Below are 12,892 nucleotides of genomic sequence, written 5' to 3' on the forward strand. Positions count from 1 at the left end.
TAATAAGATCTCAAAGCTGTATTCCTAGCAGGAGGGAAAAAACCCCAAGGATCTACAGACCTGTTGGATAAAGAGCCACTTAAAGAGCCTTTAGTTCAAACTTCAGCATGAGTAATGACACTGAACAAAGGGAAGATATATAATGGGAATGAGGTTTTACTACATTGGAAAAAGAAGCAAAAAATCTAAGAGCTTAATTGTACGGGAATGAGGTTTTAGTACTCTGAAAACAACATCAAAAAAAATCTAAGAGCTTAATTGTCTGCAGTTGGGAGAGCCTGGATAATCTCATTCAGAATTCAGACAGAACTGGCACATGAAACTACAGGAACAGTCACAGGTATTCATGACAAGCCTCACTACTCACGGGATTCAAAAATAGTAAAGGCAGTACCTACATTTAAGAGGGAGAAGAAAAGAGATCTCACAACTGCAAGTTAGTCTGACCTAAAATGTCTGAAGGCTTTGGAACAAATTTTGAAAGAAAGAAGTAATTTAAGTCATTGAGATAAACTGGGAAAGAACTAAAATATCACCAAAGGGCTTGGGTCGGTAGGTTGTTTTAGACTAACTTGATAGGATTTCTAAGAGATAAAAGATTTTCTAGACAAAGGCAAGATGGTAGGTATAATTTGTCTGAGCTTCAGCAATGCATTTAATAAAGTGTCAGATGGGAAATAATTTTTTAAACTGGAGAAAATAGGGATGCACAGAGGAACTGCTGAGTGGGAGCCTTCTGAAATGAAGATAACCACTTGCAGTACTGCAAAGAGAACTGTTGGGCTGAAGGAGAAACATGAATGAAGTTTCTCCAGGTTCAGTTTTGGGATCTTTCTTCTTTCTCTGTTTTCTGATGACCTGGATATAAATAATGAGACTCATTACTTTAGGGACCCTACTAATGATTGTCCATATCCAAAAGAAAGTGTTAATACAGAAGAGGATGAGGAGAATAGACAGAAAGAATAGATATATTATAGAAATAGAATAAAATAAAATCCTACTCATTGAGGGATTGATACCAGAGCTGCTGTAAAAGGAGTTCTCATCAGTTGAAAATGACTGAGATGAATTAAGCTGGTAAAGGAGATAATGAGAGCATGAATTACTCTAAGTTGCCAATGGGGCCCACCCTTGCAAGATAGTCCCAGTAGTAACAGGAAAGTATTAAGATAACTGTGTGGAAACAATACTGCGGCAAGATCTGAGATACCGTCTCCTTCTCTGCCTACCCACACTCAAAAACCAGAAGTTCAAACTGAAATTGATGTAGAGACCACTGCTAAGATGCTTGGGAAACAGGCTGTTAGTCTTACTAGAGAAGCTGGATCTTGGCATATTCGGCCTGCAAAATGAAATCTGAAGGCTTACAGAATTGCACTGTCTTGGATAACTAGTCTGTAAATATCTGTTGTAGAAGAAAAAATAGGTCTACCTGAGCCATCCATTGGGCGATAACAACTGGATAGTAAATTGACCTCTCTTAAATTTAGAAATTAAAAAAAAAAGGGAGTAGTCTAAAACCCAATAACGACATTCCGAATGGAAGAACAGGATCGACACATCAAGCTGATTGCTCCTTTCAACAATGGAGTTTAGTTCCCATATGACAGAATTTATATGACATGATGCTTGCACAGCGTGCAGTTTCCTAACCCTCTGCCAGACAGATATTTCTGTTTCCAGTTATGTTTTGAAACAGTATTTCCCTCTCCTCCTGAAAAGGATTGCAGTTCTGCATATACACAGTCATACAAACTATGATGTACAGAAAATTGCCCTTGTGATTGGGAGACAAGCAGCAGGAATTCACCCAGGAAGTGCAAGTCCAAGTCACTACAAAGGGACAGAGAAGAGATTGCAGAGATGGTAGTGGTGGGGGACATTGGCTGAAGTGATGTTTACCATTATTATCTTCTCTGCTCATGAGTCTTAACACTGCAAGGATAAAAATGCAAGTTATGGCTGGTCCTTTGAATGGCTGTTGAAAGAAAAGCAACCTCTTTATTAAAGACATTATAGTCCTATTAAAGTATAAATACCTCACTTTTTCAGATGCTAGAAATTAAATAGCCTGAAATGTAGGCAGAAATTACATTTGATGTCTTGAATATTGGAAGCATTGATAAAATATATTGGTTAGATGACTGGAGGAGAAAATAGATGTATCAGAGGATTGTCAAAACAGCTTGGAAACAATCTTGCTATTAGCAAGGAGGAAAGAAGCAGTGATAAAATTGGGAAGCCAATTAGCCAGGAAAAGGGCACAAAAATGCTACAGGAGAAGGAAAGGATAAGCAGGGAGAAAAAAAGCAGTATTACAGCAACATCAAAGGTAATTCTGCCATGAAATACCTAATCAAATCCCATGGGTTCTCCTGTGGAACCTGAGGGGGACCTGTCAGAGGTGAATGGAGTCAGTGGAGGCTTTAGCACAACTCAGCTGTGCCTCTTCTCTCTGCGGGTGATTTCATCTGAGATGCCAGGCTGGTGGAGGAGCTACAGGTATGAATATGGTTCTGCTGATGCTACTACAGGGCACTTACTTTCAGTGGAGGGACAGGACAGGCAGCTGGGGAGGAAAAGGGAGAGAAACTGAGAGAGATGTTAAAACTCTGGAGCAAGATGCCTTAAAGGTTAGCCAGGAGCATCTCTGATGATCACACCAGAACTCGGGGAGCTGGAGCATTGCCATGAGAACAAGGGAGAAAAAGGATTTTAGAAGCTCCACAGAGGGTGAAGTAAACAAGCAGTCAGCTATGACAGAGAGATGAAGCAATGAAGAGGCATAATAATATATAATGCTATTTCAAAACAACAGATGGGAATAGGGAATTGATAGTGAAGCGATTAATACTAGCAATGAAAGAACTAAACACCTTTAAAATGCACAGTATTTAATAAGAGTCAAGACAAAGACTCACAGCAATCCATAAATTAACAAAGAATAACATATACAGTGGCAAAAAGGAAGAAAGAGCAAAATGAACCCTAATATAAGCCAAGTGCCTGCTGATGGGAAGGATGATGCCTTCAAGGGGTAAGGAAGGGGTAAGACTAAGCCTCAGGGTAAGACTTATAAGTGCAGTATGAGAGCCATGTCTCCCAACCTGGTCAGCAGCTGGGAAGTCCCTGTAAGGCCATGGTAAAGAGAGAACAACTTTCACTGCTACGCTGGTTGCACCGAGGCTCCCCGAGCAGCTGTGGCTCTCCAGACCTGCAGGAACACCCTCAGATATAGGCTTGTATTAGCTACATGAGACCTGCTCTATGCCAGAGCATTGCCAGTGCATTCCTCTGAGCTCTCTCTCATCTGGGAGTTGTTGGGTGTGCTCAGGTCCCACAAAACTGGCATCCCACCCTTGCCCCACCAAAACAACATGCACCAGGGACAGGGCCCCTTGGGCCAAGTTTTGGGTTTCGCTGTTCGTCCTGACGTTATAAACCGCACATACAAACTCACTGATTCCATACACAAATTAACCCACAAGTGTGCAGCTTTATATAAGTCAATACTTGTTAACCCAATCTATATAACTATGAGGCAGTTGACTGAAGGGAAGTAAGTGTGAAAGCAAGAGAGGCCTGAAGTTGCACATTTCTCCTGGTGAAGCTGTGGTTATATTACCAGTATCGCTCATTTTGGAAAACTGACTACAGAAAATCAGCATAATTTCTAGCTGAGGTTTAGCAAAGAAATCTGGGCAAAGATGCAGAAGATTAGAAGTTAGATAATGACAGTGTCTTCTTAGAAAGCCCAAGGATAAAGGGTACTCCTCACAAGCAAATTAAGGATTTGAAGCTACCACTTCTCAGCTGAGCTACAGTAACTGCCCTTTTATTTCCCAGGCAATCTTAAATGCAAAGAAAAAAGATTAATGTAAACCACCAATTTCAGCTAGTGTAAATTTTAACTGGTTGAATATGCCCGGACTGGGACACCTGGGGACCAGGTTGCTAAACTGAGGTGTTTCCCAGCAGGCAAGGAGGAAGACAGGTTTTGTCAGATTTCTTCTGGTTTTCTATTTTGATTGTTGTTTCCAGTTATACAGTAAATTCCTCATCAGGTTGCCAAAATTTTCAGTATGACAAGAGTCGTTTTGTGTGGGTTTGCTTGTTGGATATCCTTTTAAATTGCTGTAATGAAACCATTTGAGAAAACAATAGGGAGAAATTAAAGATATGTATTTAAAACAGAATTAAAAATGAAAGGAACAGATGTGTACCATGCATGACATAGGAACTTTCAAGTGCAAAGGAAATGCATATATTACAGTGAAAGGCTAAGTAGTACATATACATCAGCATTTTCCATTCCTTTTTTCTTTAGACACGTGTTTTAGATATACATAAATTATTTTTCCTTTTGTTTTATTCCTTTTTTAAAATCAGAATATTCAAACATCCTCTTTAAGAACCAGAAGAGGATGAAAGATTGCATTTGGCAGGTCTCTTTTGTGCTATAATTTGTTTCTTTGTGGAAATGCAGCAAAGGGTGACTTTTATTATGTGTTAGGTAAGAATCTGCATAGAGCAACTTCCAGCTGTTGACCATGCGATTAGGCCGTTAAAGTGCAAAAATTGCTGTTTACAAATACCCATAATTACTATAATTTTCATGCAAAATCTACACTCACCTAAAACCAGACCACATGCCAGTTCTTTCCTGGCCAAAATGGCTATTTCTTCTTTCTGTCTTCGAGTCTCAGTCACATATTGAAAAAAAATATCTGCAGAATAGAATATATTTTGACTGCAGAAATAGATTTTGCATGAATAGACTCCTGAGGCATCCAACAGTTTCAATAATGTTTTCTATTCCAGGGGAGCAAAAAATATTTTTCCTTGATAGCATTTATTTTATATTCACTGCACTGGAATTACTTTTTCAAAATTCTGCCAGCGAAGACTTATCGTATGTGGGTGCCATTGCTGTAACATAAAGATAAGGATGGAGGCTTATTCCACTCATAAGCTCATGAGTCTGTAAATTGGAACTATCCTTCATAGTACAATGCATTTTACCAGCCCAAATATTTTTCTCTAAGACAAGACAGGAGTTTTTACTTGGAAGTATTTTCTTTCAGTGACTCAAGGAAGCATATTCATGAACTACTTATGAAAAGAAATACACAAACAATGGGACACCACTGGTTTCTCTGGACAGGCAAAGAGTCCACATTATTTCAGCAGCTTCAGAATCAGTCGTTGGAGCAGCTGCCCTAAAAAGGAAAAATGTTGTCTGGAGAGCAGCAGATAAGGTAAGATAGACCCAAGGACCTCAGAGGACAGAGCGGCATCCTAATTTGATGATCCAGGTGCAAATAAATGGCTCCACTCATTTCGAAGATAGAACAGGTGACATATCTAGATCTGAATTTGGATTAAATCGTCAGAAATGTTCAGGCCTGTGATTTTGTTGCTGGCCAAATGACTACGATTATTACAACCAAATGTGACAATACAATGACATTTTACCTAAGGGCAGGCACGCAGGGGAGATTAAAATAAGAACTGACTCAAGCCTTCACCAGGAAATTGAATCTAACCCTTTTTGAAGTTAAACATTTTGATATAAAATTTTTCATCATATGGCTGACCTGCATAAAACGACTGAATTCCCGGTGCACTGAAAATGCTTTGTGTGCTACAGTTAAATAGTTCCAGAGATCGGAACCAGATTAACTTTGAAATTTCCATCCTGCCCTCACAAACAGCAGTTCAACTCCTCTCATGGCAGCAGAAGTTTGCTGTCAGCCTGCAATATTTTGATCATGGTCCTGCCTGGACCTACTAGGAGAAGAAATAATGATACAGTGGCAAGAGCCCTAGTGCTTGGCCAATGCTGGATTCCTGTCCAACGCCATTAGTGATGAGGCTCAAACAATAGCAACCGCGCTGGGGAATTGAAGGGAAGAAAAGGCTGGTGATGTCAAGACCCGTCTGGTTCTCTTCAAGCCATTGTGCTGCGTGTTGCAATATTAAACCTCTCCTACATTATGGGCTAAATTATGGGCTTCTCAGAAGTCTTTGACCAGTGAAGGACAACACATTGTTCCACAAAATTCTGGCCAAAAAGGAACTGTAAATTGTCCAGTTTGATCTCTCATTTAATCATTAAGAAGCTGCCACAGTTCATCCATGCAGTCTTGCATTGTCCCAAAGATGTTAGATGGACAAAAATATCTCAACTTTTTGGAGTCTCACTACCAGCAGAGCATGAAGCCTCTGCAGCTGCTGGGCCAGCCCATCTGTACTGGAGGGAAATGTCCTGCTGATGAGTCTCATCAATCTGTGGGTGAGCTCTCTTAAAACTGGAGGTGCATCCAAGCCTCCTCTTTTTCCTGTGGGCTCTTGCACCAGCTCACTTGGTGTGTCCCTGTGTCCACAACTTAGCAGTCTGTGTTCTGAGGCAGATCAGAGGTGTTCCCTGTCTAGTCCTGTAACATCCTGCCATGTACAGCTCAGCCCTTGTATGGCCCTACAACAAACAGCTATCAGACCCCAGGAGGACACAGCAGTATTTGCCTTCCCAAAAGGCCTGCCATTAAATCATGCATCTGTTACCCCTCTTTATAAAAGGTGCATTGCTACTTCTACAGGCCTCAATGTAGAATTAAGTCCTGTTGTTGTAGGTCTGGATCATCAAACCACCAGATCAGCCCAAAGAGCTTTCAGCAGACATACAAGATGGAGAGATGATAAACCAGTGGGGGAAGCCCAAGGTCATGGATAGATGATGATGATAGGTGTGATAAGTAGCTGTAACAACACACAAACTATCATGCCACTGCCCTTTGTTAGCTCAGATTTGAACCCTTGGGCTTTGCCAATTATAATGGCACAGTAAAAATTAAAAGGGAAGATTACCCACAAAAAAAAATGCTGTTAACCATTTCATCTCTACAGCCACAGTGCATATTTTGTGCTTTACTCTAATTGTTCAATAGAGGTTCTGTTAAAGTCAATGAAAAGTCAGGGTATCCCTCATGGATTATGCTGTAGCAAAGTAGTTTAAATTTAATCTAGGGTCGGATTTAACACATTTAAAAGAGAGCAAATTCACTGTTCAGTCTAACAGTCCAGTCAATACTTGAAGCTGATGGTTCTTACTCTGGTACTGTGTTTTTATATTCTAACAGAAGGTAGAAATGATGTCCATGATCATCCCGTCATTAGTTGTTTTTTCCCAAACACAAAAGAAAGCCAGATGCCCTGTGCTCAAAGAACAGCCATGGGACTTTGATGCTCCTTTGAAATTCCCATATATGTTCAGCAAAAGGTAGAAAAACACACCAGAAACACAATTTGTGGAATATTATATTTGAACACAGAATTGGAAGAGCTATTCCCTGGCAACAGTGACCAGCTCCAGAACACTGTCTGGTGATTCAATAAACAAACCAGTTCAACTCCATTTTCAGAATACCTTTTGCTTCCACTGACCTAACTGCAAGGTCATTTCTGAATCTCACTGCTCTGCTGTTTATTTAAGATGCACTCAATTTCCAGCATGAACTGATTCAAGGCAAATTTAATGTCCATGTCCATGGCTAGGCTTCGCGAACGAAGATTTGGGAAGGTTCTATCCACAATTGTTACAGGCACACTGGTGGCTAAAAAGGACAATACGAGATAGGCACGTCCAGTTGCAAAAGGCACAACAGAAAGACTCCTTAGGTGGTATATTCTGCAAGATACGGTTCATTCTGCGTTGCCTTTTCTCCTCAAGAGTGATCCTGCGTGCTTTCTCAAAGGAGACAGCTGCGTTATAGATGGTGTGTCTCCAGGCCTCCCGATTGGAGGCCAGAGTAGACCAGTTATGGTGATCAATATGGCCAAGGCTGAGATGTTGTTTCATGGAGTCCTTGTATCTTTTCTTCGAGGCTCCTCTCTTGCGGCAGCCGGTGGCAAGTTCACCATAAAGCAGGATCTTAGGGTGGCGGTGGTCCTTCATCCTGGAGACGTGCCCTGCCCATCGCAGCTGTGTTCTCAGCAACATGGCCTCAATACTTGTGACTGCTGCTTGTTCTAGAACAGATGTGTTGGTCACAAAATCTGACCAATGGATGTTTAAGATTGTACGGAGGCAGCGTTGATGATGTCTATGTACTCTTACGTGAATTTTGCTGTTTTGCTGTCATGAGTCTCCAGTTTTATGGTGCTGAGCACCCACTACCTCTAAGAATGAATGACCCTGATGTGAATACACTGTAATGCAGAAACAACCTTCCCTTTAACAGTGATCAGCAGAAAAGGTGTCAGGGAGGGAGCAGAAATTGGTGGGAACTGGTCAGAAATTGGAAAGAGTCCTCGGGGTTTCCCTGAGAAGGAAGAATTTGGGCACAGTGGGAATGGATCCATTAATATCTCTCTTTCTCTTTCAAGACCCCTGCCCCCAGAAACAGTTGAGGAATCCTGCTTCTTCATCCTCCCCATCTTCTTCCACTCATTTGCACCTTGCCTTCACCTGTGAAGACCCTGCTAAGAGCTGGTGCGTGGCTGGAGTTTTGCTCCTGCTGCAAACCAGTCACTGCTTCCTTAGGCAAGGATGCAGCCGAACGCCCTAGGCCTGTGCCTGAAGATTGTTCAGGCTTCTGCCATCTGCTTCTGTTTTTCCAGACAAAATATGCTGTTCTGGGGTTTCCCATAAAAGGATAGGCTCCCCACCCCCCCGCCTCCGGTCATTCTGGCAGATCTTTTTCCTCTGGTTCCAACTCCACATTGCTTCTCCTTACATGAATTTCCGAGAGCTTCTCCATGCCCGGAGCAGGGGCATGCCTGATATGCCCTGAAACCATCTTCAGTTTCTCACCAGCCCCACCACACTGGTGAGATGTACCGCGTCCAGGCAGACGTGTCCCCTCTGCCCGTGCTCTGAGCTACACTTGCTGTGATCCAGAAGCTGTTTGACGGCATCAGTGTTATAGTATTCCTGAATTAACGCACTCTGCCTCCCAGTGGGCCTTATTAGCTCAGGCACAGACCTCACTAACACAGCTGTATGGTTTCTGTCCCAGAGAAGGTTTGTATCTGGCCAGTTTGCAGTATCCATCCATCTGCCCCCTCCATATAGATACAACATAGTACTCCTGTGATTAGAGAGGATACCTTGTGTCTTGCCTTTTCAACACTCCAGCTGATTATTTTTATCTTATAGAAAAAGTGGGTACTGTCAGAGCCTGAGGCGTATGACCCTGTGTACCACAAATGTAGTAGGCATGTACTATACACCAGAGAAGAACTCTACCTCACCTTAATGTTTGACTCTACTTGTATATCACTCTTTCAGCAGCTACACTGTTAGTCAGACAAGAAATTAGGTTTTTTGTGGTTTTTTTTTCAGAACACCCTGCCATTCATTTAAATCTATCCTCAAAAACCATCTGAGAATTGCCATGTGGGATGCAGACACTTCCCCACAATCTCATGGCAGTAGGGCTGCTAACTCCAAGGTATGAACTACACATAACTGCACAACAAAAGCTCAAAGGTTAATGCCATAGCCTGGAAATCATGCCAGGTATTTCAAATCTCAGCCCCAACAGATCCTGCTTCACAGCCTTAGAGCTGTGTGTTCAGCACAGACAGAAAATACCTGTGCTCTTGATGTGCATACCTTTGCTGTGATTGTGCCTGCACTTAGCATTTCTGTGTCATTTGAGTTAACGTTACCTGGGTTCAGGTTCTCCCTCCTCCTACTTATATATGGTCTAAGTGGCTGAAAATATCCATGAAATGCAGATACACCTCTTCATTTAAAACCACAACCTTTCTAAGGATTACAATAATACCCAGGGTACTGTGGACACCTGAGACATCTTCGGTCCTAAGCAGTACAGCCTGAAGAGCTCACCAGTCAATAAAATAAAATACCCATTCTTTTTAATTAACATATGAAATAAACACAATCTGTGACACCTAGTGTGCAGCAGCAATTAAGAGGCATTGCTTAGTTAAACCTCCTAATACCTCATTTAAATATGCAATTAAGGGATAATTGCCTTCAATCAATAAAAAATTGAAATATTTTGCAGGGACCTCAATTATTTTTTGTGAAGCTTTCTACTTTGTGCTTGGTCTGGGCTAAGTCTCCAAGTCTTATACCACTTGTTAAAGAAACATTATTCTTTTCAGCATTGCACTAATTTATGGCTTTTATTGCATCCTATCAGCATCATATGATCCCTATGTTAACACTAGGCTCATGTAAAACATTTATTTTTGTGTTATCAATGATTTCCATTTGCTTGTATCTATCCATTTTATGTTCTCTTTGGATCATGTCCCTTTTCTGGTCCACACGGACCAAAAGCATCTCTTTGCATAGGTCTTTAGACACAGAGCTTCCTCACAGACACCTTAACAAGTCTTTTGTAATGCAATTGTCTTCCCACTTTATAATATCTGCTTGCAAACAAGCAGTACTTCATTTGTGCACAAGTGCTAACAATTCAAACCATACATCCAGCCCCCCTCCCTGCCTATGCACAAATCAATCCGTAGTAAAATGAGACACCTATGAATCAAACAAGGAACAAAGTCAACCATTGCTTTCCCTCTCAAGGCACTAAATTAGCAATGCAAATATATATGCTCATCTAAGAGGTCTTTGAGTGCACTCCATCATGGCACCTTACACTGTCATCAGCCACAGAACAATCAGAATATTGGGAGAAATATTTTCATGCTCAATAATTAAATTATGTGGTTAAAGAGGTAAGACTTGTGAAAGTAAGTGAGGTGGGGGAAAAAAAAGCAGGTGATGAATTCTGACAGGCATTTACAGGCTTCTAATGAACACCCAAGAAAGCAGCATACTATATTGACAGGGAAACCTTGGTGCAGGCTAGGATTCCTGTTAGGAACCACCACAGCTAGGTGGTTAGAGCACTACCACCACATTATCTGAACTTGTTGTGGCAATCACTGCTCAAATCAAAACTCCCATCTGGATTATTCCCATCACGGAGGAAGACCAGTGAGGAAGTGCTGCTTGGATTTAAGAAACAAGGGTTCAAAACTGATCTATTGTGTGATTGCGGTTAAATCATTTCACTTCTTTGTGCCTCTTTGCCACCGTGCTAGTTCTTTGGGTCTGAAAGACTTGCTGAGCTGGCGTCAAGCAAGGGTCACATCCTTGTTACAGTTTTTCACTTATCTAAGTGATGAAACCAAGCCTGGACTTAAGACACGGCCTTAATTAACAAAAGATACCAAATAAAACAAAACTAGATGCTGCTGCAGTCACTGTAAGGTGCACACATTCTCTGTTGTAAATGTTTGGCGTTCAGAGGTTTAGGAATTGCAATTATGATATCAGTATGGCCTGTATGGGTGCCACCTCCAGATAAAAATATAAACCTAATGTAAACCCAAGAGCACAGATGAAGTTTTTTACCTGTTTTTTGATACACAGTCTTGCTCAAGTGTTACATTGGTTTGTGTTTCCTTTCCTCTTGCTCCCTTCATTATAATATGCTATTACTGAGAATTTCAGTGATATCTACACACTGTACTGAAATACATACATGATAAGTTCAGAAATCATGTATATAAACATAAAGATGATGTAAATGCCGTAGTTAGGAAGGAGAGGAAAAGAAGATATTTTTGAGTTCATAGTGCTTTGTAGTGTGGTTCTTCTTAATGTGCTATCCATTTTCTCATCCAGCTCCTGAAAGATCACAGGTTGTGAGCTTTTTTTATTTATGTAAACATGTTAAAATTTCTAATAGTCATTAATATGTGTCTGCAGCCATAAATCTTTATAAAAAGAAACCTTTATCAAGAGATGCTTCCAAATAGCATGTTTAAACCAAGCAGAAATCTTCACTAAATATTAGACAAGAACTAAATGTTAAGATGCATACAACATTTGCCCTTTCTCTGACCTGTTCTTTTCTTTGTATTTTCCAGTTGGTTGTGTGTACGTTTACCGTAAACTTCAGAAAAGCTTTTCAAGAGCCCTGGAAGAAGATTCCTGAGTGCAGCTTGGGATTGCTGCTTCCCTACATGGGTTCATTCATCTGTCTCAGCCTGGACATGGGGGAAATGGGAGGGTTCAGTCCATTCAAGTTCAGACCCTTGCTGTTTAGGCTGGAATGGGATTCTAATGAACTATACTTATCTTTTGTGATTTCAGATATGGACACATGCTTACAATAAACTGAAGAGGTATCTCTGTTCTCTGTGAGTGTAACACTCATATACCAAGCAGCACTGAAGAACCATCGTATGGTTGCAGCTTCTACCCACCTCTATCCCAGGTTTAACCCAGACCAAGCTTGAGCAGGATGGATCATCATCCAGTTACAAATTAAGAGAGTTGAGATAGTCATTCGAGGCAGCAATGAAGCCATATGTAATCACTGCAGTTACTTTATTATTATCAATTTAGAGGCAACCAAGTCCTGAAGAATCTCATTCATTTCATTATAAGGTCACAGAGTAAAAAATCAGCTCTCATTTATACCTGTCAACCCCAGTGAAAGGAGTGGAGTGAACTGGGTATAACTGAGAGCAAAATTAGCCTACAATGCATAAGTGCTATCCTGTGTTATTTGCACACATCTTTCCATGTGTGAATTGATACATCAGCTGGGTAAATGATGCATCAGTTGAGACTCAGACAGAAAGAGAACATGTGTATATTTCCTCTGCTAATTGCCATCAGTTTGCATCAAAAGTAAAATGACTGACCTGAAATCAAACCAGTTTTCAGGAATCAAGCTGCAAAATGTCATTATCCTGCTCATCTCTCCAGTAACTCTCCAGGAAGATGTAGTAGCCTCAGAAAAACTGTTTTCTATCTGGTTCTAAATTTTCACAGAGAATCAAAACAAACAACATTCTGAGTATAGTAAGAATGTATTGCTTGATAATAAAAAAA

This window comes from Pipra filicauda, unplaced genomic scaffold, assembly GCF_003945595.2.
Source record: "Pipra filicauda isolate LSUMZ 115617 unplaced genomic scaffold, ASM394559v2 scaffold320_size837821_pilon, whole genome shotgun sequence".
NCBI classification, from domain to species: Eukaryota; Metazoa; Chordata; class Aves; order Passeriformes; family Pipridae; genus Pipra; species Pipra filicauda.